The sequence below is a fragment of the Nuphar pumila genome, unplaced genomic scaffold (genome assembly GCF_984573655.1).
Source record: "Nuphar pumila unplaced genomic scaffold, dmNupPumi1.hap1.1 HAP1_SCAFFOLD_166, whole genome shotgun sequence".
Lineage (NCBI taxonomy): Eukaryota > Viridiplantae > Streptophyta > Magnoliopsida > Nymphaeales > Nymphaeaceae > Nuphar > Nuphar pumila.
The window spans coordinates 29,740-55,263 of NW_028323198.1; the positions used below are offsets into that span (position 1 = coordinate 29,740).

Consider the following 25,524-nt stretch of genomic DNA (forward strand, 5'->3'; position numbering starts at 1 on the left):
TTTTGCCTCGACGGCCGCGGATGTGACCTACATCCGAATCCTCTTGGTTTGAGCACCTCAAACCATGCTTGCTAGCCTCAGGAACACGTTCCTCGATCCAGCCATGTCTCGGTCCAAGCTGCAGCCGCAATGGTCGCACGATACAACTTTCCTTGCCCCCACGTCCATGAGCGTCCCACATGACGTGCAAGTCCTCGTGGTGTATGCTTCGGACACCAGCGTCACGGTGCAAGCGCGGCGCGCTCCGTACTCGATCAGCTTGTTTCTGAACTCCGAGTGTGCAAACGTTGTAAGGTTGCGCACCGCTGACGAGCCTAAAACTCTCCGGCCTACTTGGGTCATCTTTGGGGCCTCGAACTTGGGGATGAAGATATGCTTGAAGTTGGCGCACAGGAAATGGCAAGCCTTGCGATGCAGGTCACGCACCGTGTCACGCACTTTGGTTCTCAGTGTCTGTGCCCGGATTAGGACCCTTCGCCTCTTTCGCCCCTCGCCGGGCTGGCCAGCAAGCGTAGACGCTTTGCCCACCAGCTTGTCGGCCTTCTTCAGCGTCGCCTGCATTTGCAGGCCTTTGTAGAAATCATCCCCCAACTTTCCTGCCACGCCATCAGGGCTGTAGAAGGTCTGGAAGGTGCGGCCACCAGGGTCGAGGAAGACGCTGTCGTAGGCTTGTGCACCCCAGATAGGTCCAGGCTCCTTCGGGGGCACCTTGCGCGGGAGGAGGATGTACCACTTGCCGGTAGACGTTCGTACGATCTCAGCGTCACAAGCATCCGTGCCCGGGCCCCCAACGTGCTTGCGCAACCGCTTCTTGTCCTTATGTGCCACCCTGAGCGCACCCTTCATCCGGGACGGAAACACGTGGAGCTTTCCGTCTTGGATCGTCATGGCCTTCTTGTTCACCGCAAAGGTGGAGCCTTGCTGGCTCTTTCTGCTCAGGAACCCAGGCATCTCTGTATCCGGGTGAGCTTTCCTGCGCTCGAAGAAACTGGACAACGCTGCCACGTACTTCCGGATAGCGCCCTGCCTGGTGTCGAAAGGAATATCCTTTTGCCAAGCCTCTTCGTCCGTGAGGTCCTTGTCGGATGTCATGACGGCTCCCCTGATGGTTATCGCTGACCAGATACTGTGCCCTCGTACGTGGCTTTGACCCCAACCCCCTGTCCCGGAATGGGGGCCGCAAAAGTATCGCGACGTGCTTCCCTCATCTGCATCCGTGTCCACGGCCGCCCCACACTTCTCTGGCGGGCGCTTGGCACACCCTTGTGCGCCTACATGTTCCTTGCATGCCGAGGCGTCGACCAGCGTTTTCTTGCATGCCACGGCCTTTCCTTTCTTGTTCTCCGTCATGGCCATGCACTTCTGCTCCGCACCTCGATGGGCACAGCCCTCGAACCTGTCTTCCTCCAGCTCAGCCAGCGTCTCCTCCTTGCATCGCTCGTACTGTGCGTCGACGAAGGCTTTCGCCTTGTTCCAGAAGTACCGATGAGTACCGGCGCATCTCCGCAAGAGATCAGCTTGAGCCGGCGTTGGGTGGAACCGGATCTTGACGGTCTTGGTAGTTCCTCCTTCCGTGATGTCTAGCTGCGAAGTGGGTGACAACTGCCATGAGGTCATCCCCAAGTTCTCGGAAGCATCCGACGCAAGCAGGATCTTCAGTGACCGTGAGAACTGATCCTGCCCTAGTGATGATGTGCTCCAGGAGGTCGAATCCAATTCGTGCGAGGCGATCTCTGTGGGCAACCACGATTTCCGAGATACCTCCAGCGAGGCATTTGTCCAGAAGGGAGACAAGTCCTCTGCGGCTGAAGTTAACGTCTGAGCCGATATCGGAGATGATTGCATGACCGGGAAACTTGCTCTGCAGGAAATCGATTTGCCGTTGCAGATCAGCCTTTTGCTTGGCGCTTGACACTCTGGCGTGGATGTAGGCACGTCGATGCGGGCTTGCGCCAGTCGCTCTGTCGTAAGCGAGGACGTCAGAGAGGAGGTACCTGGCGTTGCCTCCGGTTGTGTGGGTGCAGGACATGCGGCCGTCGCGGGTCCAATTACGAAGTGTCTGGGTAGAGACGCCGAGCCGCCGGGCGGCCTCGGCGGGCTTGAGCTCCGACATATGAGCATCTTATCATTACCGAAGAGAATATTTGTTGGCAAAATGGCACCTACTTGTCAGAGACCCAGGGAATTTGTCTTCTTTACACAGCCTCAAAGAGGCCATGTTCAAGCTATCATCGACCGGTTTTCCAACGTGTTACTCAACTTTTGCCATTTCTGCGACAGCAGAGATCGCAGTGACAACCCCGGTGACAATCAGAGGAGTCCTCCCGTTCAACACCCCGTACGCCGTCCACAGAATGATGTCTGATGTATGACAAGTCGGCACCGCTCTTTGACAAGTACACTTTATGAATCTGCGGAACAAGGGTGCGGCAGCAAAGAAGTACATCAGAAATCACACTCATCGTCGGTCGTCGGTGTTGATTACACATTCAGAACGAGCAAAAACAATGGCTCAAGCACGGCGAGTAAATCCACGCAGCACACTAGTCAGCTCATTGCGGGTATCAGCATCCATAACAGGCTCAGAATCATCTATGAAGGAGTCATCCATGTCATAGCCATCAGAGCCTTCCTGCTCGCCGGAGTCAACCTGGTTGTCGACGAGAAAGCGTTCCATGGTCTCGGAAAGGGCCTCCTCGATCGACCTCACAAACACGTCCTGAGCTTCGCGAGCCCTGAACGAGAAGAACTGCATGAGCCTCGCTTTCTTCGTGAGCGGCTCATAGTCGTCATCATCCTCGGTATCCTCACCCAAGTCTTCCCCGGCCAAGTCGTCATCAGGAGTCAACGGATCAGGAACAGCAACATCGGGAACAGCAGCATCGGGAACGTCGTCGTCGTCGTCGTCGATGTACCTTATGACTGTCTGAACAGGAGATTGCTGGTCATCGGTATCCTCAAGGGCTGCTACGTCCTCAAGAGCTGCGGCGTCCTCAAGGGCTGCGGCGTCCTCAATAACCGCAGCATAAGCGGCAGCTGCCAAAGCCAGTACCTCAAGACCTTTGGCGTGCGAGATGCTCCTCAGGACTTCCTTCACACCGGACCAGGATTGGGAGGACCTCTGAACAGCAGGGAATTGCACAAACAAGTCAACCCGGTGGCTACCCTTGGGCCTGAAGCTGAACGCAAAGCGCACTGAGGCGACGCTGAAGTCATTCTCGTCCATGACTCCGGGGAACCGACACAGATCAGGAACATGCTCAAGGGGAATGATTGGATCACCGGAATTCACCAACTTGTACAGCGACATTGTGCCAGAAGGAACATAATACAACACGTCATTCCAACGAGCCACCAGCATGTTGCCGGAGAGTCCCATGCAGATGTTGAACTTGTAGGACATTGCCATGATGAAGAATGTAAGTTGGATGAGACAAGTTGGGAGAATGGTGAAAATGGTGAGAGTGGCTATGCTTATATGTGTTTGGGAGCCAGGCCAGGACCGTGCACCGAGCTTTTTCACGGGGTAGTTTTCCCACGGCGTACTTTTTTCCCACGGCGTACATTTTTTCATGGCGTATCGGACCTGACAAGCGCAACTTGGGCCTGACACGGCGTACTTTTATTACGCAGTGAAAACTACCACAGGATTCAGTTCAGTCAGCTCATCTTTGCATAGCACGTCAGCGATTGTCGAGTTGTATTTGAAAAATGTCCCACGCCGGCCGTGGATCATTGCCTGCTCACACCCTACATGACGACGGAGAGAGCGTGACTGCTGGCGCCAAGTACGCCAAGAACGCCAAGTAAGCCAGCTTGCTCGCGACGCATACAACTACTTTTTTCCCCCTTTGCGTCTGCGCGCTCCAGCTGCTCGGCGTCCTCCAGCCCGCCTGCACGGCGCTGCGGCTGCCTGGGTGGCAACAGCGCTCACGTGGAAGAAGAACTTCGTGCACACATTGCCAAAAACTTCCCGCATCAATTCTTGGTCGCATTCGTCGTCCTCTGCGCTTGCTTCCGCTTCTTGCAGCCATTTGACAAAGTCGCCATCCAACGAGCCACCGCCGGCGATTTCGTACACGTTGGTCATCCAAGGAGCAAAGGCGATGCAGGTGTTCATGTTCGATCGGTCGGACCCGTTGATGATAAAGAGCGTGTCGTAGAACTCGCAGTCTTCGCAGTCGTGCATGATATGTGTGATCGACAGCATGTCCTCCGGGGTGACGACAGTGAACATGAGATCCGTCTCCTCACACATCGCCTCCAACCGGCGTATGACCCCTCTTCGGTGCTCGAGCGTGACTGAGCATGAAACATACTTTGCGCCGGCGGTGTACGTGTAGGCATGGTCGAGCTTCATGGCGTCGTGTGGCAGCGTGTTCATCTTGCAGTTTGCTTACTGCCAAGGCCATCATGCCTTTAAGCCGAATCATGACTTTTGTTGACGTCGTGCCACGCGTGGCGATGGTGCCAAAAGCGTGCGAGCCGCTGCAATTCGGACCTGACAAGCGCAACCTAGGCTGACAAGCACAGTTTTTTTCACGGCGTACTTTTTCTCCACGGCGTACATTTTTTTCTTTATGGCATGAAAACGACAACAGGATTCAATTCAGCCAGTTCATCTTTGTATGACTCTTTCTGCGTGGTTATGACAACCAAGTCACTGTACTCGTGCATCGCATCGCGGATGCCCTGCCATGTTCCGAATTCCTCAGGATCTCCGCACACCGGAATGAAGTCAACGCAAACACAAGACCTAAGCGCGGCATCCGATACTGATTTTCTGCATTCATCCAAACGCACCTTGTCTGTGCTCACCACCACTATCCGGAGCTCGTTCATCTGCTGAGTGATTCCGGAAAGGAAGTCGCTCAAGAACTCCGGGACACAAGTAAAGTCTAGAAGCGTGAACGCCTCGCATCTGCAGTTGTTGTAGCCCGCGGTAACGGCATCTTTCAAGCATCCAGGAATTTGTTTCATCTGTAGAACTCATACACATGGGTGGGGGTAAAATCCGGTGATTTTACCCCCTTACCCCCCACTTGCTTCATCGATGTGACACAAGTCTTGACCGCTTCGGCTTCACTCCGGTCCGGATACATGGACTTGAATCCGGCAATCAACCTCGGGGCCAGCTTTTATTTATATCGAGCTTCAACCACGTTCCCCATCTTTAGACCAATACACGTTTCTGTTCCTCGACGAAACCAAAGCCAATTTCCGAGACAATCTGTATTACCATGGCAATTGCATACAAGAAAGCAGAAATCATGCTCGTGCATGGTGAACCATCATGTCGCTACGTATTGACAATGGCGACCGGTCACCTGCCATGTTCCTTTTCAGATAAGAACGCCGATCTCGCGCAACGTCTCAACCACCGCCTCGTGCGAATGGGAGCCTCGGCGACGTCAATGGTGCCAATGGCATGCTTGGGTTCATTCACGGTCTTTATCGGCCATGCAGAAGAATTCGGCGACCTTGTACCGGTGCCGCTGCTGCAGTTGGAAGCACGGCTCCTCAAAGGCGCAAGCTCTCGGGAGTGCGTAGTGCGACTCGCTGTGCTTCAGGTTGCCAAGTATGCAAACGCGCTTCTTGCGGGGGGGGGGGGGGGTAAAATCGGGTGATTTTACCCCCTTACCCCCCACTTGATTTTCATCGAGTCTCAACTGGCGTAATACGGAACGGTCTCAGGCATGGATCTCTTAGGCTGGTTGGTCCTCAACACGCTTGTACAATTCCGGTGTTTTCAGAAGGTTTTTTTTCTTCAGTAACTCACAAAGATGACTCATGCCAACGGCACGGGGATCTTGACCTGGGGTTGTTTCGCTATGTGCCTTGTAACTCTCTCATGTAGATCCGGCGACACAGGCCTGGTCCAATCCGAGTCCATGCGGTCTTGAACTGGCATACACACTGTTGTCTCATCCACGCCAGCGGGACCCCGGGCGGCGTCCCAAGAGACACTGCGAGGTTGTTGAATCGTCCATTCATCCTGATCTCCAGCCCTTGCATGGATGTATTCATGGCGTCCAGTTTCTCATTTGTGTGTTTGATGAGGGAAACGATATGGTCGAACTTGGCGTCTGTGGCGGGGTCGCCCCAAAAGTATGCCATCCATGAGACCATTGCTGACGTCATAATGCCGACTACAGAGTGCGTCCCAGTAAAAGCGCACACGGCGCTGCACTTGCAGCCGAAGCAAATGTCAGGAATCTCTTGACATTGAACAGTCGAGATTGTGGCAGAGGCTCATCAAATGCCATTGCTACACCATGAATAAAGCACCTTTACACTGCACGGCGCTTTCTACACATGCGCTGCGATCAGAGTCTCCCAGGTCAGCTTGTCGGACTCGCTGTAATACAGATACATGACGTCAGCGATGTTGCCATGGTCAGAAGTTCGACGTGCTCCGGGGAACTACGCTGGCCGCCACAGCTGTCAACTTTGCTCCGGGGGTTGCCATACTCAGCCTGGTGTTCAAGGTTCTGACAGACAATTGGTGATTGGTGCGCTGCGATCAAATGGATGTTCAAGGCGGTCCTCTAAGCACTTGAGCACCGCATCGAACAGGTTGCCTTCCTCGAAGCCCGGCCTTCCCCATCGAGGATCAAACACGGCAACCAGCTTGTAGAGCTCAGGCGACTCCAAGCCAGCTTGACGAATTCGATGTTCGTGCGCGCCGAAGTAGACTGGGACTTGCGTTTGTGTCCTGTACTTGTCACTCCCAGATGACCTCCTGCACTCGAAGTATTTGCCATACGGTGCCGTGGATCTTGTTACCGGAATGCCGCCAAGGAAATTATCGCATGTCTCGGAAAGACACAGTGCCACAAAGTCACCGACCATGTTTATGTGCTGGGCAAAGAGGGGGGCGGTGGCGCTAGGCATGATACCCATGACATATGCGCGCTCATTCTGGTCCTCACCGGCTTGAGAGTCGTTTGTGAGCAGACCATTGGCGTTGATGGCTGACAGATACTCCCATGACGCCTCACCGACTTGGGACATCCCTTCTTCCTCAACGAGACTGCCAGAGAGAATGTTTTCAGCGGCCTCAGCACACAGCTCTTCAAATTCAGTCATGGCTACTGTGCTTGATGCTTCATTGGAGGTTCTTTATGCCACTACGCTCTCAGGCTCGGGCTCGACGTGCGCAGCGATCAGGGTCTCCCAGGTCAACTTGTCGGACTCGCTGTAATACAGATACATGACGTCAGCGATGTTCCCATGGTCTGCTGGGTTTCTCAGCATCGCGGCCTTCACGTGCTTGATCAGCGTGGCATAGCGGGTGCTCATGTTCGCTTTCACGACTTGTCCGTTGGCGCCCTTGAAGCTGTCGGGGTTGAACCTGATCCATGACGCGGGGCGCCCGGCCTCTTCGGTTGAGTTCCGCATGCGCGTCTCCTCGCACTCTCGTGTGTACGGCATATGCCGGTTCTCATCGCACTCAACGATGACGATATGCGTCTCACAGTCGATGATGAAGTCGGGGCGCGTCCGCAGGGATCCGGTCATGCCCCGGATCTGGCTGTCGCGAGACGTCACGACGATGCCTGCAGCGGCTAGCTTTGCAGCCACACCATCCTCCTTCACCTTGCGACGAGTCGCAGCCTCGGGGCAGCAGTCGGCACAGCGCTTGTCTGCGTTCAAGACGTCAGCTGGAGCACATTCCGTGCATGCCGCAGTGAAGAGGGTGATGCTGCCAGGAGGAGCGTGCTCCAGACACCATCGCGGGTCCTTCACCTTCCTTTCTCCCGGTTTCACCTTGGATCCGAGCTCGCTGCAGTTCTTCTCACTGCAACGCCTCTTCGGCTTGAACACCATGCCAGCGATGAAATGAGCTTGGCACTTGGAAGAACGCTCGCCGACGAAACCGAAGTTTGCGTATGCGTCCTTGGTATGCGCTGGGTGGTCGCAAAGGGGGTCGAGCAAATTACGTTCGTCTGGAAGTTTGTGTTCAGAGCAGTGGCAAGGCTTCCCCCCTTGCGGACCAAAACTTGGATGGCGGGGGCAATCGTCACATGACCTCGCGTGGATGATGATCATGTCGGGAAGGGCATGCTCCCCGCAGCGCATCACTTTCCTTCCCTCGCGTAATCCAAAGCTGGCTCGCGTGTCACAGAGTTGACATATAGCTTTGCCCACAACTGATGTCTTGGCCTTGTCCCGGTGAGTTGCGCACCATCGCTCTCCGGTCTCGATGTGCTTGTAGGTGCCACTTTTGTCGCACTGGGTACACAAAGTACCGCTGTGCGGCATGCCGTCCTTGTGCTCGCAACATCTAACTGCTGTCCCAAAGCGGGGTCCGTACTGTGCCTGCTTGTCGCAGCCCACGATCTCACATCTCTTGCCCACGACAATCATCATTTCTTCCAGCTTGTGTGCCGCACACCTCCGCGCGTATTGTCCTGGATAGCCGAATGTAGCTGATACCTTGCAGTTTTCGCATCTTCTGTGGCCTGTGGCCGTGACGGCCAGGCCGGTGACGGAGTAGAGCAGCTCCGGTGAAGAGGTCGATGCGTCCGAAATCAAACTGGTCGAAGGTTCCTCGCTGGTCACCAAGTCGCGGTACTGGTCACCATACTCCTCCTCGCAGCCGACACAAAAACATCCCGCCACGATGACTTGGCAGCAGATCAAACACAAAAGAGCAGGGTCCGACATAGGTGGCGTACCCATGGCTCCCACTTTCTTTAAGCCAAAGTTGGCCAAGGCTGTTTTCCCCGCGGTGTAAAGAGTTTTAAATTCTGAAAAGCAGGTGTACGGGAATCATGTTTGCAGCCACATCGTCCACCGCAGCGCCGCCCAAGATCGTGAAACTATCTCAACGTGAACATGTCCTCTGTCGTCCGGGCATGTATGCCGGAAGCATGTCGGAGGAGACCGCCTCCATGTGGGCCCCCAACGCATCTGAGCCGCCGCTATTTGAGCAGACGGAGCTTACATACGTCCCGGCGTTTCTCAAGATTTTCAGCGAGATCGTCAGTAACTCTCTCGACCAGGCTATCCGGCTTGCGGCGCGTCCCGGCTGCACCGAGCTGACGAAGAACATCCGGGTGGACCTTTGCGCTGTAGGCGAGCGGGGATCGATCACAGTCATGCAGGATGGCGAGGGTCTTGACAGCTCGATGCAGGAGGAGCACGGTGTCTACGGACCTGAGCTCCTGTTTGGAAATATGCTCAGCGGTGTGAACTTCAACGACATCACGGAGGGCACGGAGCGCATCACCGGCGGCACTCACGGCCTGGGGGCGACGCTGTGCGTTATCCTCAGCTCTTCATTCGTGGTGGAGACGGTCGACTCGCGGCTGAAGAAGCTATACACGCAGGAGTTCACCGACAACCTGTCCGTCATCCACAAGCCAATTGTGAAGGCTTGCAGCAAGAAGCCGTACGTCAAGATCACGTTCACGCCGGACTGGACGCGTTTCGGCTACGAGACCGGCATGACTGCGGACCTCCATGCGCTGTTCCGCAAGTGCATGTTCGACCTGTGCGCTGTGACCGCACCGGAGGTCTCTGTCCACCTCGACGGCACCAAGCTGCCGTACAAGGACCTCGAGGGCTACGCGACGCTGTACCTGGGGGACAAGAAGATAGGTCGCCCAAGGGTATACCACAAGCTCAACGACCGGTGGGAAATCCTTCTGTCGCACTCCGACGACCCAGGCACTCTGCAGCAGGTGTCATTCGTCAACGGTGTGCTCAACTGCCGTGGCGGCAGGCACGTGGACGCCATCACGGCGCTCGTGGCGAAGAAGGCTGTGGAGATTGCCAATAAGCGCAAGGGGGGGCGGCCGGCTATCAAGGCGGCTTTCGTCACGAACAACCTGTTTCTGATCGTCAAGGCAACCATCCCGGACCCCAGTTTCGACTCGCAGACGAAGGACTACATGACGACGCCGGCGTCGCGCTTCGGGGTGCGCCTCGAGATTCCCGACTCCGTTGTCGATAAGCTACTCAAAACGAGTGACATCCTCGCACGCGCCGACGCTCTCGCTTCCGCAGCCACAAACAAGCAGGTCTCCAAGACCGATGGCAATGCGAAGAAAGCGCGGGTCAGCGTAGCAAAGCTCGACGATGCCAATTACGCAGGCACTGGCAAAAGCAATGAGTGCACATTGCTAATCTGTGAGGGAGACAGTGCTAAGACAATGGTACTGGCTGGCATGTCCGTTATCGGCCGCGACAAGTACGGCGTCTGGCCTGTGAGGGGCAAACTTTTGAACGTGCGCGATGCTGCTGCCGCCAAGATCGCCGCCAACGCCGAGATCACGGATCTCAAGAAGATCCTGGGCCTCGAGTCTGGCAAGACCTACACGGACACCTCGCAACTCCGCTATGGACGCGTTTGCTGCATGACGGATGCAGATTTGGATGGAAGCCATATAAAGGCATTGATTGTGAACGCGTTCGCGTCGCTCTGGCCCTCGCTTTTCCGGATGGATGGCTTCCTGACTGTGTTCCTGACCCCCGTCATCCGGAGTACTAAGGGGAAGGATGTGAAGGAGTTCTACACTCTCCAAGATTTTGAGGCGTGGCGCGCTAGCAATCCCGCTAGCAATACGGGTTACAATCACAAGCATCTGAAAGGACTGGGTTCATCAACTGCTAACGAAGCCAAGACTTACTTCTCGGCTTTCCGCACAATGCGCTTCATGTACGATGAGCTCTCCGACGCCAAGCTCTCCCTGGCCTTCGACGGCAAGCGGGCAGATGACCGCAAGGCATGGCTCGAGAAGTACGACTTCCGCGATGTTCTGGAGGTTGCGCCACCGCAGGTCGGAGGCGGTGAGGGCACTCCGGTGACGCATGCTGAGTTCATCGATCGCGAATTGATACATTTCAGCAATGCCTCAATTGAGCGGGCCATTCCATCTGTCATCGATGGCTTGAAGCCGAGCACTCGCAAAATCATCTACAGCAGCTTCAAGCAAAAGCTCACGACCGGAGAGCTACGTGTGGCACAATTGTCAGGCATTGTAAGCGCGACAACTAACTACTCGCATGGCGAAACCAGTTTGCAAGGGGCGATCACCAACCTCGCCCAGGACTTTGTTGGTTCCAACAACGTCAACCTCATGCTGGGCATTGGTCAGTTTGGATCTCGCAATCAAGGTGGATCTGACTCCGCGTCTCCACGCTACATTCACACGAGGCTGTCTCCTGCGGCGATCCTCCTGTACCGGCAGGAGGACAACGCAATCCTCGAGTACGTGGTCGACGAGGGCACGCAGGTGGAGCCCCGGTACTACATTCCAGTGCTGCCGGTGGTGCTGCTGAACGGGACATCGGGCATCGCTACAGGCTTCTCGACCTCGATCCCTTGCTTCAACCCCTCCGAAGTCATTGCAAACGTCCGCAGGCTGATCGCAGGCGAGGAGCCGGAACCGATGACGCCCTGGTACCGCGGGTTCACCGGAGATATCGTGCTGATCGAAGGCAAGTACTGGTCGCTGGGCAAGTTCACCCGCAAGGGCGCGACCGTGCTCGAGATCACCGAACTCCCAGTTGGCACGTGGACCGAGAACGCAAAGGAGCATTACGAGTCGCTGATAGGCCAGCACGGGCTGAAGTCTCTGGACAACCAGTGCACCGACACAGCGGTGCACTTCGCGCTCAAGTTCAGTTGCGGTGCTGACGTCGACGCGCTGCTGCTGGCGGTTGACGACAAGACGGGGCTGTCTAAAGCGTACTCGCTGCTGAAGCTCGCCAGTCAGAAGGCGTTGAGCGTGAGCAACATCCACCTCTATGGCTCTCACAGCGCCATCCGGAAGTACCCCGACACAGCCAGCATTCTGAAAGAGCACTTCGAGGTACGCCTGGACGCGTACGTCCGCCGCAAGGCTCACCTTGACTCAGAGCTAGAGACGGTGCTTCTTGTGCTCAACGCGAAGGCCCGCTTTGTGCGCGAGGTCATCCAGCGGGACATCGAGCTTCTGGGTGTGCGGGGGGCTGCACTCGAGGCAGTTCTGGCCGAGCGCGAGTACCCCGCTGTAGAAGGCAGCTACGCATACCTGACGCGGCTTCCTGTTTCCTCGCTGACGGCAGAGCGCGCTTCTGCGCTGGAGGAAGATGCCGTCAAGAAGCGCCTGGAACTCCAAGAGCTGAGGGCGACCACTGAGCGGGCCATGTGGCTGAAGGAGCTCAGCGAGCTGGAGGGAGCTCTGCGGCAGTAGCTCGTCCGTAGTCTTATGGCATCGACTCCAGTCTCGCGTCAGACTCGGTTCACAATGACAAGGTCAGAGATGCCACCACAGCAATGGGATGGGACCAACTGCTGTCTGGCCGAATATCCGAAGCGTTCCTCAAGAGTAGGTTTAAAAAGGCTTGAATTTACTGGCAAGAAACCATAACAACAAACCATAGCAAAAAAACAAACAAACAGCAATACAAGTGGGGGGTAAGGGGGTAAAATCACCTGATTTTACCCCCCTTACATGAACAGCGAATCCGGGGTGGCACACACGTTGTCCACACACACCAATCCTTCGTCGCAGTCCTCGTAGTCTCCGCAGCATTCCGTCGCCTCGAGTCCGCACACGGACTGTTCGCTCAGGTCGCTGGTTATGTCGACGCACGTGCCGCTCGCACAGGCCAGGTGCTGACCGATGCATTTGCCGTCTGTACAGCACTTGAGCCCGGTTGTCCCACAGCCTCCCGACTGGTCAATTACCGGAGCAGGAAGCTTCACACACTTCAGCAAGGTGGTGTCGCACACGAAGGGTGCCTTGCACCATCTGTGTTCCACGTTCCAGATACAGCGTTCCAGTCCTGGGGTGTCCAAGCAATCGCAGCAGGTCCCATTCTCGGTCACGCAAGGCAGCCTGCCAGATTGCGGCGTCGTGTCTCCGCACTTGGCGTCGGCAAACGCCAGAATCAAAAGCAATCCGATGGCCTTGAACATCCTTACAATGCGTCCGAGGACTTTCCCATCCACAAGGTTCCCGTTCCCCGTCTGGTCTGGTTCATGAACGCTTGGTGTCTGGGAGCACACACGCGTCCGGAAAAGGATCCGGTGACGTTGTTGGAGTACGTGGGCACCGGGCACACCGACATCAGCCATCCGCCTTCGGGGCCAGTGTTGGACCGAGTGCGGTAGTCTCCACATCCAGCTCTGCGCGCCGTGATCAGGGTGCCTTCCGCTCCAAAATCTTTCTCTTCGCTCAGATCGTGCCATTGGGGACAGGTGTCCCTGGCATTCGACACCGCCTGCGTGCGGTTGATGCGGTGAATCTGGTCGCAAAGGATCTTGTCGGAGACTGGGTACAGCACGGGCTGTGTTTCGGGGCACCTGTTTGTCCGAACACTCCAGAGCGCTTTGTTGCACAGTGACAGGTCCATGCGCCGTTGTTGCACAGGGCTCCCCGGGAAATTCATTCGAAGGGCTTGTGAAAGATGCGCGACGCGTCAACAAGACTCAACAGACACGCGTTCCGCATGTTCGTGTTTCTGGCACTGTTTGCGGCGTTCGCCGTGCTCATGGTGTACGCAGGCCTAGGCATCTCACGAGTGTTCCCGAAGCGGAAGGTGGTTCGGAAGGTCACCAACAACATCGCGGACCCAGTGGGCGACGAATACAGCCCCTTCGCGGAAATAGACGACGGAGAGCGCGTCCCAGGAGGCAGCGAGATATTGGAGGGCATCGACTCAAGCCTCGCTGCGTACGGGGTCTACAACGAGAAGCTCAGGAACGCAGCTGTGGACATCGGCTGGGACGACGCTTTCCTCGGAGATCAGGTGCTGATAGGCCGAGAGGTCGTGCTGGACACGCAAGACGAGTGGAGCAAGGCGGACGCCGTGTCGGAGGACGTGGCGAAGAACACGATGTCGAGGGAGGTGACGCTGTACAATCTCTAGGGGGGTAAAATCAGGTGATTTTACCCCCTTGCCCCCCACTTGTTTTTGTTTTGTGGTTTTGTTTTGCTATTGTTTGGTTGCGTTGTGGCCGGTTTGCTATTGTTTGGGGCGCACACCCCAGATACACATTGACTCAAGCATGTGTATCTGCTAGGTTGCAAGCTGGCTGAATAGCGGTCGTGCCAAGAATGAAACATGACATCATATGATCAAAACAACAACGCCGTCATTGCCTCAATCATACCTGATTCGCGTGCTACGTTTACTCGGCACACAGGTGCTGTCATTGATCATATATGAGCGGCATGGTCACAAGAGATAACACACTTCTGGCTTAGGTTCCAAAGTTGATGCAGGGCGTGCTTGGTCCACCACAAGCAATGTCCATGCAGATACAGCTGACACACGTATTGCTGACGAGTCTGCACAATGATCATATCGTAGCCGCTTTCGTGGTTGGGGTCGCTGACGTTGTCAGGATTGTCTGGCGTCACCAATGACTCATCAGCCCTACCATTCCCTGAACACTGTTCCCTCGCATTGGCCGTATTTAAACAGCAAGAATTTAACATCGGGTTGTTTCCATGCTAGATACTTGGCTGGTGAAGTGCCGCAATTGGATCACATACGCCCATTTGCACTCAACTTCCTTGACTGGCTCAACGTCCTTGACTGGCTCAAGGTCCGGACCACCCTCAATCAACTGCACACTCCAATTTCGGTCTGCTAACAGGGTGCGCGTCTGCTTCGCTCGACGTGTCTGGAAGGGCATGAAGATTGTCTGCTCGGTGTGTACTAATGGCTGTTTTTTTGCACCCGTTCATTTCTTTAAATAGTATCACTGGGGAGTAGTGAAAAACAACTTTGCTGTCTCGTTAGAACACATTTCAATGCATGTGCTTCGGTTCACGGCAGGGGCTCTGGTACAGGGCATGGGGTGGCAAAGTTCGTAGCGAAGTATGACACTTCCTGACTTGAAGAGTTAGCTGCCGCGAGTTACGGTGTCCACTGCATCACCATTCTGTCAATTTGGTTGTCCCACAGCCGATCAGTGGTGCGCGCTGGGCCTTGCATGCAACAACCCTAACACAAGTCTCCCAGCTTTCCAGCTGCGGGCGCTGGAGGTTTTGGCCCTGTTGCACCCCTTCAATTTACTAGTATCGCGGAGGTAGTCAAAAGCAACTTTGCCTTCTCGTCAGAGCACGCGCCTTGGTTCAGAGCATGTGCTCCGGTACACAGTATGGGGCGGGAAAGTTGTAGTGAAGTATGCACATATCCTGCCTTAGAGTTAGCTGCCGCAAGGTGCCCACTGCATCATGTTTCCTGCCAAATTGAGTGTCCCACGGTCAATCAGTGGTGCGCGTCGGGCCCTGCGTGCCAATAGCCTCAGAGCTCACAAGTTGTGTTGAGCTCCAACTTCCGAGTTGTTGGTGCTGCCCGGCCGACTTGGCCCTATTGGTGGATCGGACCCGGTCATAGGAGCGACCGGTGCTTTGCGTTCCCATGGTTATCGTTTGGCGCGCGCTGCGGCATGCATACGTTAACATAGATCCTGACCACCTTGCTCGCCAGGGGCTATAGGTCAGTTTGACTCGGTCGTGGGACAGATGCTTTCCCTCCTTCGCCATGTTAATTATTGGGTGCTCGCTGCGGCATGCACACAGTCTGCAAACCTGACAGGTCCGCGCGCTGGTGGGACGCTAACACAAAGATTTTTACCGCCGGCGCTACCGATCGTGCGGAGCGACCGTGACACCTGGCTGTGTTGGCCACATCACATCTGGAGTTCGTGTGAACGCAGGACCCCTGCTGGTGCACTCTCGCAGGTGCTCTTCTCGCGCGCGCTGTGCCTGACACAAAGTGGATGCTGCAGAAACTCCGGGATGGAGAACGATGTCCGGGTGGAGGGAGCTGTGCTCTGCATAGTAAAGTCACAAAAAGAATTCGAGGAGTTTTGCGAAAAAGCAGCACATGAAAGAGAGGAAAAGTGTTATGATCTCAGAGTGGTATGCTCTCAATGACCTAGCTCTGCAAATGATCATTCTTTGCTTGCGCCTCATCGCATTGGTAAACCTGTGTCACCTGTGTTGCTATATACTCCATCGCTGACAGCCAATATTATGCAGGAAGGGTACGAGGGTGTATGCCTGGATTGCAACGCTTGCCCTTTCAACCCGAATTTTTTGGTCCATGTGGAGATCGCAAACTGTCCCAACTTGGTAGAGCTGAAGCTGAATGGGCTACGCTGGCTGACGACGTTAGAAGTGCGGGATTGTCCCAAGCTGGAAAAGCTGGGGCTCAAGGGACTGACCGCGCTCAAAGAGCTGCAACTGTCATGCGACAAGCTGACCGTGCTGCCAGAGCTTTCGGTGGAGAGACTTCAGGGAATATGTCTGGCGGGGTGTCATTTGCTACGCCTCCCAAGGAAATATGACTATATAGGCTGGATTTATGCCAGAGAGGGGTCCTATTTTTTGCCATCGGCCGAACACGCCAAAATAATGGCGGGCAACGCGAAGTGCCGCACTTTTGTCGAGACGGACTATCCCCGCCACCGTCAACGGCTGCGTGCAATCGATAGCTTCCGCACCGATCGTCAAGTGCTGATCGACTCCCTGAACAGCATTGCGCTCTTGGCTGTGCTCTTTGCGACCGCGACATTCACAGCATTCACCAGTCCGCCCGGCGATATCGACACAAACGGTAACTCTCACCTCATGTTGGCGTTCGGCATCACTTCGACCGACAACGCGACTGACTCGGCTGCAACCTGCAACAGATGGGAGAAAATGACCCCGTCGACGGAGGACAGGCGTGGTTCGCTCAGCACGTACTTCGTCTACGATCAGGTGTCGTTCGTGTTCTCCATTGCAGCCGTGTTGGCGGTGGTTTCTGCGACGCTTCCTACGACCTTGAGTGACGACGCCGAGGTTCTCGCGATGGGTGGGTGGCTCTCAGTCTTCTTCGCTTCATTGTTTTTGTGTGTCGCGCTGGTGACAGGGGTAGTGGCGTTCTTCGCCAGCGCGTTCGCAGTGTACCCGTGCGACCGGTATTCGGACTTGAAAAGACCATGCATAGTAGCTGGAGTCGTGCTTGGGGTCCTTTTCCTATTCTGGGGTCAACGCCTGTATCACTTGTACCCAGGGGACGACGCCCTCACGAAGTACTTCATACCCCAAAGCTTTTGGGCAGGTAGCAAACAGGAACCTAGTAGGTTCGACAATACAAAACGAATCTTCGGCGTGATCATCATATCCCCATGGTTTGTAGTTACTTCCATTATACTCCGGTTGAACCGAGATGGTCGGAGCGAATGGTGGGAATGTCGCCAAACGTGCATGCCCGTCCAGGACAAAACAGACGAGTTTCAGAGCAAAATTATTGAACTTCTGACACGCTTAGAAAAATCAAACGACCCAATCGCGCGAAGCTGTGCAAGCGCTGAAGCAGCTGAACATGCCGGACTCCAGCAGTCCGACCGCGCTGCAGCAGCTGGACCTGTCAGTGTGATATTGCCGCGCCAACAGGCCAACCTCGGGGAGTCATGAGTTTGACCGCGTTGCCGGAGCTCGGAGGCATTGCAGCGGTGTTTGTGTGGCGTTTGAACTATAACTGCTGGAATGGTGAGCACAAAGTGCAATCCGCTGAATTTATCATGATGTCATCTCGATCAGTGAGTGATGTATTCGTTCTAGGTTGCATGCAACAGGCTGTATGGTGAATGGGTCGTGTGGCCTTAGTTTCGTAAGCATATTCCAAACATCTGAGCCAAGACTGGTGATGTGCATGCAATTGCTTGCTACGATGTAATTTCCAGACGAGACAGTGTGATATTCAAGATGAATTGATGTTCCCCCCTTGCCCCCCAACTTGTGTTTCTAGTTTTGTGTTGGTTTACTTTTGTTTGCTGGTTTTGTTTTTTGCTATTTTTTGGGTGCGTTCTGGCCGGTGAATTCAGGGATCCCCATTCCTTGGGGCAGCTTCGCCTCCGCGGCCGCCTTGGCGTGGATGAGCAGTGCCTTGTCCAGCTGCACCTTTTCCGTCTCGGTGGGGATCCTGTTCTGAGAACCAATCTTGGCCGCCAGCCTGTCAAACATGGTGAGAGCTTCGAGGAGAGAGGACATGCCGTGTATACACAACGTTGAGAGGAAAAACACGGCGAAGTGTCCTTCCCCCGCCCACATCTCTTTTTCAGGGATTTTTTTTCCGTGTACGTGTGTACAGAAGCATGCAGGACATCGAAACCACAGACCATGTTTCTGAATCGTCAACAACTATTCAAAGGCAGCCTATTACTACACGCATGCGCAACACAATTGCGTCACGCCAGTTATTCAAGTGCGCAGAATGCGACAATATCTTTGGCCCTGCATGGCATATCGACCACATCATTGCACTGCGTGATGGCGGTACCGATGATGATGCAAATATGCAAGCCTTGTGCATGGAATGTCATGCTGACAAAACTGCAGAAGAAGCGAGACAACGGTCGTGGATCAGCAAAGCCTACAAAAAAGCTATCAGGTCCGTCGTGTCGGATCGACTCCTTGGTCTACTGTCCATGGACAGGCCATATAACGATTGCATTTTGCCAGCCGATAAAGTATTTCTTGCCGTGAAAGCCCTTGAGGATGACATGAACACCTATCAGTTGAACTGTTTCCTCAGAGCGTTTGGGCTGGGGAGAGAACACACCGCCCTGACAATTGTTCAAACGATATTCATGACATGCTTTTGTGTGTACGTGCAAAGAGAATCACGAATCCAAAGCGCACCCAATTTTAACTTCCTGCGATTTAGTTGCAAGCACTTGAGGCTTGCTGAAGCAGAGTTACTAACCCCAGTAACATCAATTGATGAAGCCTCAAGCTTCGAATCGAATACAGTGACAGTTGGTGAATCTTCAACGCTTGATATCAGTGCGTTCGGAGGTGTTGTCATGCCAGTGCAAACAAGGATCTTTCCAACAACGAACGTAACCATGGATCAGGCAAGCACTTTGCTTGCAGAGAAAGTGGCTAACGACATTGCGTGCTCAGGGGAGCGTGTGTTCATTCACATGCAAGACAACACGTGGAAGGACAGGTGGCATGAGGTCCGGAGGCTACTTGTACGGGAACAAACAGCTCTCAACTTCAATTTCTGCCGTGGACTGATTGAGGCGGTTTTGAGCAAGCTTCCAAACGATCCCAGCTTTGAACGCAGGCTTATTCGTGAATCCGTGTCGAAGCTATTCTTCTCGAATGGTGTGTACGACTTTGAAAACAAATCCTTCCGGCTTGACATCCCAAGTGATGTTGCTTCGAACAGGGTCCCACACATCTTTCCTGAAAGAGACGAATCTGCGATAGCATCTTTTCGTCTCCGAATGGTGACTGCCTTTGGAGATACACTCGATATGTACTTGAATAACTTGGCCAGGGCCCTAGCTGGCAAGTTGTCGGATAAATCATGGGTGCTTATAACCACTCCTTCTACGTGTTGTTTCCTTGCTGCTCTAAACGAAGCTGCTTGGGGTGAATACTGTTGCGATGTTGATGGAGAAATCTTTCTGGCGGAGAGGGGCGACACTTCTAAGCGAATGGGGTCAATCATGTATGAGCATATGTATTCAAGAATACTGTCAACTTCTGTGGATGTGGACCATCGTGTGCGCAACATTACATGTGTCATAAATGACCGATGCATGTCTTCAACTACTCGCAATCTTCAAGTGAACTTCAGACCACAAGGCCGTGTCTTCGTGAGTTGCAATACCATTCCTCACATGAGGCCTGAAATGTTAGCTGGAATGGTCATGTGCAATTTACGTGACGACTCGGTGTTGCGCAACATTTCCAACGCAGACATTGCAGCTTACATATGGATGGTCATAGATGCATATGGACCTCAAAAGGCTGCTGATATGAAGACCGTGTGTACACGCTCCTTTGGTGGAGAGCATGCGTCTATACTCAATAGACTGTTTACCTTCACTCGGTCCAAGAACGACAAGATGATTGTATCCAATGTGGCGGATGTTCTGAGACGTGAGGGAGTGAGCATTAGCCCACAGCAGGTCCGGAAGCATTTTGAGCAGATGGGTGCCAAAATCAATACCCAGATTGTTTTCAAGGGCAAACGATGCAGAGGGTTCGAGGGAGTCAAACAAGTGAAACATGAATAAACACCAGCATCAATACCACGTACAAAAAGAAAAAAATCCAAAATGTACGGCAAACAAGTGGGGGGCAAGGGGGTAAAATCACCTGATTTTACCCCCCCCTCCCGGCATAAAGGCAGCATCTCCCAAAGCATGCAACCATGAACTCCTATGCCCATGGTCTCCGTATAGCCATGCTCATCATCAGACTAGGACATCAGAGGAGGTTGCAGCTAAGACAAAGGGCCGCTGAGCTGCTGGCAGTGGTCATGATCTGCGATGCACGCAGGCAGATCGACCTCCATACCCTCGACACCGAGCACAAGTTGACCATGCTGAGAACTTACCGCACCGGCAGTGGATGGAATAGTCAATAATTGCAGTTTCTGTGTTGTGTGTCATGGAAGAAAAAAAAGGTCGGCCAAAAAGTACGCCGTGAAAAAAAAAGTACGCCGTGAATTTGGGAGCATACCTGCAAACACATGTCTGCACCCATGTCTGCACCCATGCCTGTGCCATGAATCATACATAAACAGGTGCAGTTCAGTTCAAGTTGTGTACAGGCGTGCTCCATTGTGTATCATGTATTCACTCCATGCATATACCAATCCCCGCCGAAAGTGGACACCAATCAGAATCCAAGACATAAAGTCTAGAAATCTATAACCAGTCATCCGTTCCGGGGGAATTAAGGAGTCGGTCAGAAGACTGAAGCAGTATCCCCAGCATCTATAACCAGACATCCATTCGTCCAAGAGACTACATGATCCGATCAGAATCTCTCAAGCTGTGCTGTGAGAGCTCTATAACCCGCAATCATGCATCTCGTGGAAAACCACATGTATATTCCCTTACGGGTGGTCAAAGGATAACGAGGTGGCAGGGTTACAGCTCGCGCTGTTGGCCCCTGATCGGACACCTGATCGGACACCTGATCGGACACCTCGCCTCTTTGACTTTTCTGATGGCATAAATTCCGCAGGGCGATCCAGCCCGCGTACTGCCATCATTTGGAGCCTCAGGATGTTCTTGGAGGCGTTGACATCTCGGTTCCACGTTCCGCCTCCATGGCACCCTTTGGTACCGTCACTGCTTCGGCAGTGGAGGACTTTGTGGATCCTGGATGGGCCTCCAAGAATGTAGCATCCGGCTTCCCTGTCGTACTTGCTCGCCATGGCCTTCATGTTGGTTAGCCTCCCGAGCGTCTTGTGACAGATGATCGACGTCTTGTGTTCCCAGACATTCCGGAACATCACGTTCGGACGAGCCTGCAGCTCGCGCTTGATGTCTTGTTGGGGTCCGGAGAACCGACGCTTGATGGGCGTCCCATGGCCTCCGTTCCAGTCTCCATAGCCGACGACCACGAGGCATCCACGCGGCGCGATCATGTCGCAAATCTTGGACACCGCCTTCTGCTTGAACACGTACCGCATGAAACGCATCTTCCGATACCCTCGTTGGGCCCGGTGGAGGAGGAGCTGACGCACGACCGCGAGGTACGATGCGATGAAAGGTTGCAGTCCTTCGAGCGACGATCGGTCCGTTGAGGTCAGAATCGACGACGTCAGGTCCCGGGTCTCCTCGTTCCATCGATCCGTGTTCCTCGCGCTGGTCTTGAACTTGGCTTCCTCGTAGTACCGTGACGACGAGAACGAAGAGATGGTCGCCTCCACCGGAGCCACCTTGTCAATGCAGTCCTTGGAATGCGCCACGGTGACGACGTCGTCAAAGCCTGGGTCGACACCGGCAAAGAGGACTGTGGCTTCACGCTTGAGAGCGTTGGAGAGCTTGAGCCGTTCCGACTCGACGAGGTCCATGCTGATGGGGTCTCCGGAGCGTGTGGAGAGAACGCAAGACTGGGTTCGCTCCATGTGGATGGTCACTGCGTAGCCGTCGGTGGATATCCGGTTGCCGAAGTAGCGCTCCTGTGTCTCGACACCGTTGACGTTGCAGATCTTCTTCCACATGGCATCTTCTTGCTTCGGATGCTGTGAGGTGGAACTGTACGGATACACCTGTGAACCGTTAGGGTCCTTCACCTGCCGGACGACAGCAACCATCGCTCGAGAGCAAAAGGGGATATGAGACGTGGTGTAGCCGTTCTTGTTCGGTAGCAGGGTGAACCTCGCCTTGTTGAGCTTCTTGTCGCCTCGAAGGGCGTAGCTTTTCTCTGATCATTGCTGGTACTTTCCCCAATTGGGAGGCTTCTTTAAGCCGACCTTTGCTCTGAAAGTCCATACCCTTACCGCCGGAGAAAAATCCGGCGAACCAGTGCGGAATTAGGGTGAAAAAAATCCGGCGAAAGACGTTGGTGATCAAGCTTGCCTATTAATTTCGCAACGTTCCTTGGCGTGCTTGAAGTATGCAGCGTGGTGTGACAATCCCCGCATGGTCAGCAAAACATCGTCGACGAAGTCCTTCGCCGGCGTCAACAAACGAATTGGTCGGTACATTCGTTTGATTTCAGAAAAGCAAAACTCGACCGGATTGTACCACGGACAATATGGAGGCATGAGTCTCAGTTCGATTCGTTTCTCTAGATACACCTCTTTCACACATCGAGCCTTGTGGATGCTACAATTGTCACAAATTAAGGGTCTATCGTTTGGTAATCTCCTTACAAAGTCTGCAAAGTGTGCAGAAGTGACACCTCCTTTCCGTATTTCGTAGTGAACAATGCCTTCCATGCCTACGGCGAGAATAAGGCTCACCCTGGTCCGGCTGGTTGGCTTTGCCTTTTTTACCCTTCGTCCCTTTGGTCCCCACCCCCGCGTAGGTACGTCGTTCCAATAGAAACTTGATTCGTCTACGGCGATGGCATCGTTTGAATAACAATCTTTCAAAAGAAATGGGTGTCCGGCCGGAACCGGATCATGGTCCCTACTTCGAGCTGATCGTTTGTAAGAATGACCAAGTCTTGCCAGAGTGCGATACAAGGTCGAGCGTGATACCGGGATTTTCGTTTTGTCCAATACTAACTTTCTTAGTGAGTCTGCCGTTTGGAAAGGTTGATCTTTGATTGCTTTTGACACGTACGTTGCGATCTTGTCATGGATGACTGTACTCAATGCCTTTCTCTTTCTTATCGTTCCGTTCAAATCACGCTTGACCCACTTAGCAAGTACCGACTTGCTAACATTGTAAATCTTGCTTACCTTCCGTAGACTTCAAAGGTGTAACTGATAATGCAATACTGCACGGTGTCTTACTTCGGCATTGTACATTCTAGTATGCCAGAGGGTGTTCACTTTTTTTCTGGTGACGAGAATAGTCGTGTCGCCACAATGCTTTCCACCGGAGATATCAGCCATTTTGTGTCTCCACTTGCCATTCAAATAAAAAGAGAAGATGAATGTCGTATGTCGTTGGAGTCCAGGGCTCAGCAGATTCAGAAAGATCGTGAGACTGAAAAGGTGCGGAGACTGCAAGAGGAGATCCGGAGACAAGAAGAAGAGCTCCGGAGACAGGATGAAGAAATCCAGGCAGATGCGCAGTTTCTGGCTGAGGAGGCAGCCATTGCGGTAAATCTGTTGAAGATGGCGGCAAAGCCAGGTTGTGATCTCCTTTCCCTGACACATGGCACTCGGATCAATGATGCCATCGCCTCTTGCATATCGGGGTCTTTGCCAGCTGACGCGAACGCCCTCGCCAACGTGCTCTTTCCGCTCCCGCTGGAGCCAACAACGAATCCCAAGCTGTACGTTTCAGGCAGATCCGGTACCTGGAGCTTGTCTGTAGCGGCCGTACTCAGCGATTTTATGTCAAACGCTTTCATTATCTCTCGTGTGACCGCGTCCCGTGATACGGCGTGGTGCCGCAGCTGTATGGACATGACCGTCTTTGCGACAAGGCGAGTTTATATTGTACTATACAGACGTTGTACGCAACTAGAACGCAGATTGTGTTGCGAAGGCGAAGCTGAACTGTTCCTGAGGGGTCGGGGCGTCAACACTCAGGAAATGGCTCACTACCACGCGATGGTCGATCAGCCAGCGCTACCGGCGCTACTTGAAAATAAGCCTCCTCCTGACGTTCTTGGATCGCTTGCCGTCGATCCATGACACATCATGCCGCATCATCTTCACCGGTGTTTTGGGCACCGTGGGTGCGCGTGCATGTGGTGCGGGAGTGGCTTGCTCCATTTGTAATATGTGTGATTCCACAAGCTTTGAGTCTTCTACACCATTTATTCTGGTTTAAGTCGCAAAGATGAGCGTTGCAAGTGAAGTGGCATAAATCTGCGAACGTTCATCCCAAGAACGACAGGGTCACCAACGTGGCGATGAGTGCGACCTGGGCGCCAACACTGTGTCCCGAAAGGTGTCTGCTTTCGCCTGTGTGTCGTTTGCCTCCATTCTGCAACAGGCTGTTGTCAGACTTCGGCATGTCATGCGACTTCAGCATGTACTGCATGTTTTCCAGTTCGTCCATCGCCATCTCCAGCTCCTCCGGATCTGCTATTCCGCCGCCGATCTTCAGCTCGAGCTCCTCGATGGCTTGAAGATGCCTGTGCCTCTCGTTGACGTTGCCTCCACCCACGTACCCGTTTTGACTTTTGATCAGGTTCCTCATCTCCACGTGGGCTCCGTCAATCATGTCGGAGATCTCGTCGAGCCTGTCTTCGAGTTTGTCCAGCTCCCCCTCGGACTTGTTAATGCTCGCCCAAAGGTCGTCCGCTTGCTGGTCCACCTTGTCAAACTCCAATTCCAGAGACCTGATGTCGGCCTCGATCTCTAAAATTCGGGGGTCCACCATTCTTTGATTTATGGCCGCGCCAAAATTGTGCAGTTGGCATAAAGAACGGAGTTCATTGCGACATGATGTACACGATGGAGCGACACCAGGTGTGCGCGGAGACCTCCCGACATGACGCTCTGCACACGGACTCCATGCACCCGCAGCAACACAACATAGATTGGGACGAGGACTACGATGAGCCTTGCATGCGGCCCTACCCCCTCCTCCCTGTCGTTTGCGTCAGGGCTCAGATGGGGCTGGGCAAAACGAGGTGTCTCAAGACTCTAGTGCAGGACAACTGCACACCGGAGACCAAGGCGCTGGTGGTGACGTTCAGCAGAGCCCTGTCAGCAAAGCTGCACGCGGAGTTTGCTCCTCAAGGATTCTTCGATTATCAGTCCAAGCGCGGGCCCATAGACGATCCCAAAGTCGTCGTCTGCCTGGACAGCTTGTGGAGGGTTACGAACCGCGAGTTTGATTTCGTGTTTGTCGACGAGGCCGTCAGCGTTTTCTTGCATCTGAACTCACCTCTCATGGCACGCAGCATCGAAAACACGGCTATCCTGTCTGAGATCCTCAGGAAATCACGGCACGCGTACTTCCTGGATGCGTGCCTGGACACCACGTTCGTCAAGCAGATAGTGGAGTTCTTCGCGGCGTCCAACGCGGGACCTTACTGGATTCGAAACAGACACGTCCGCCCTACGAACAGACGCATGCGCACCCATGTCAGGTTCGGGAACGGCTTTTCCAACTTCGGGCTGCAGAAGCTGGCGATG

The 25,524-nt window shown here is 54.1% G+C and overlaps 1 pseudogene; it reads left to right on the forward strand.

Annotated features, from left to right (window-relative positions):
* The first annotated feature begins 8,777 nt into the window (after positions 1 to 8,777).
* LOC149810937 (DNA topoisomerase 2 pseudogene) lies at positions 8,778 to 12,185 on the forward strand (annotated as a pseudogene).
* Positions 12,186 to 25,524: the final 13,339 nt, after the last annotated feature.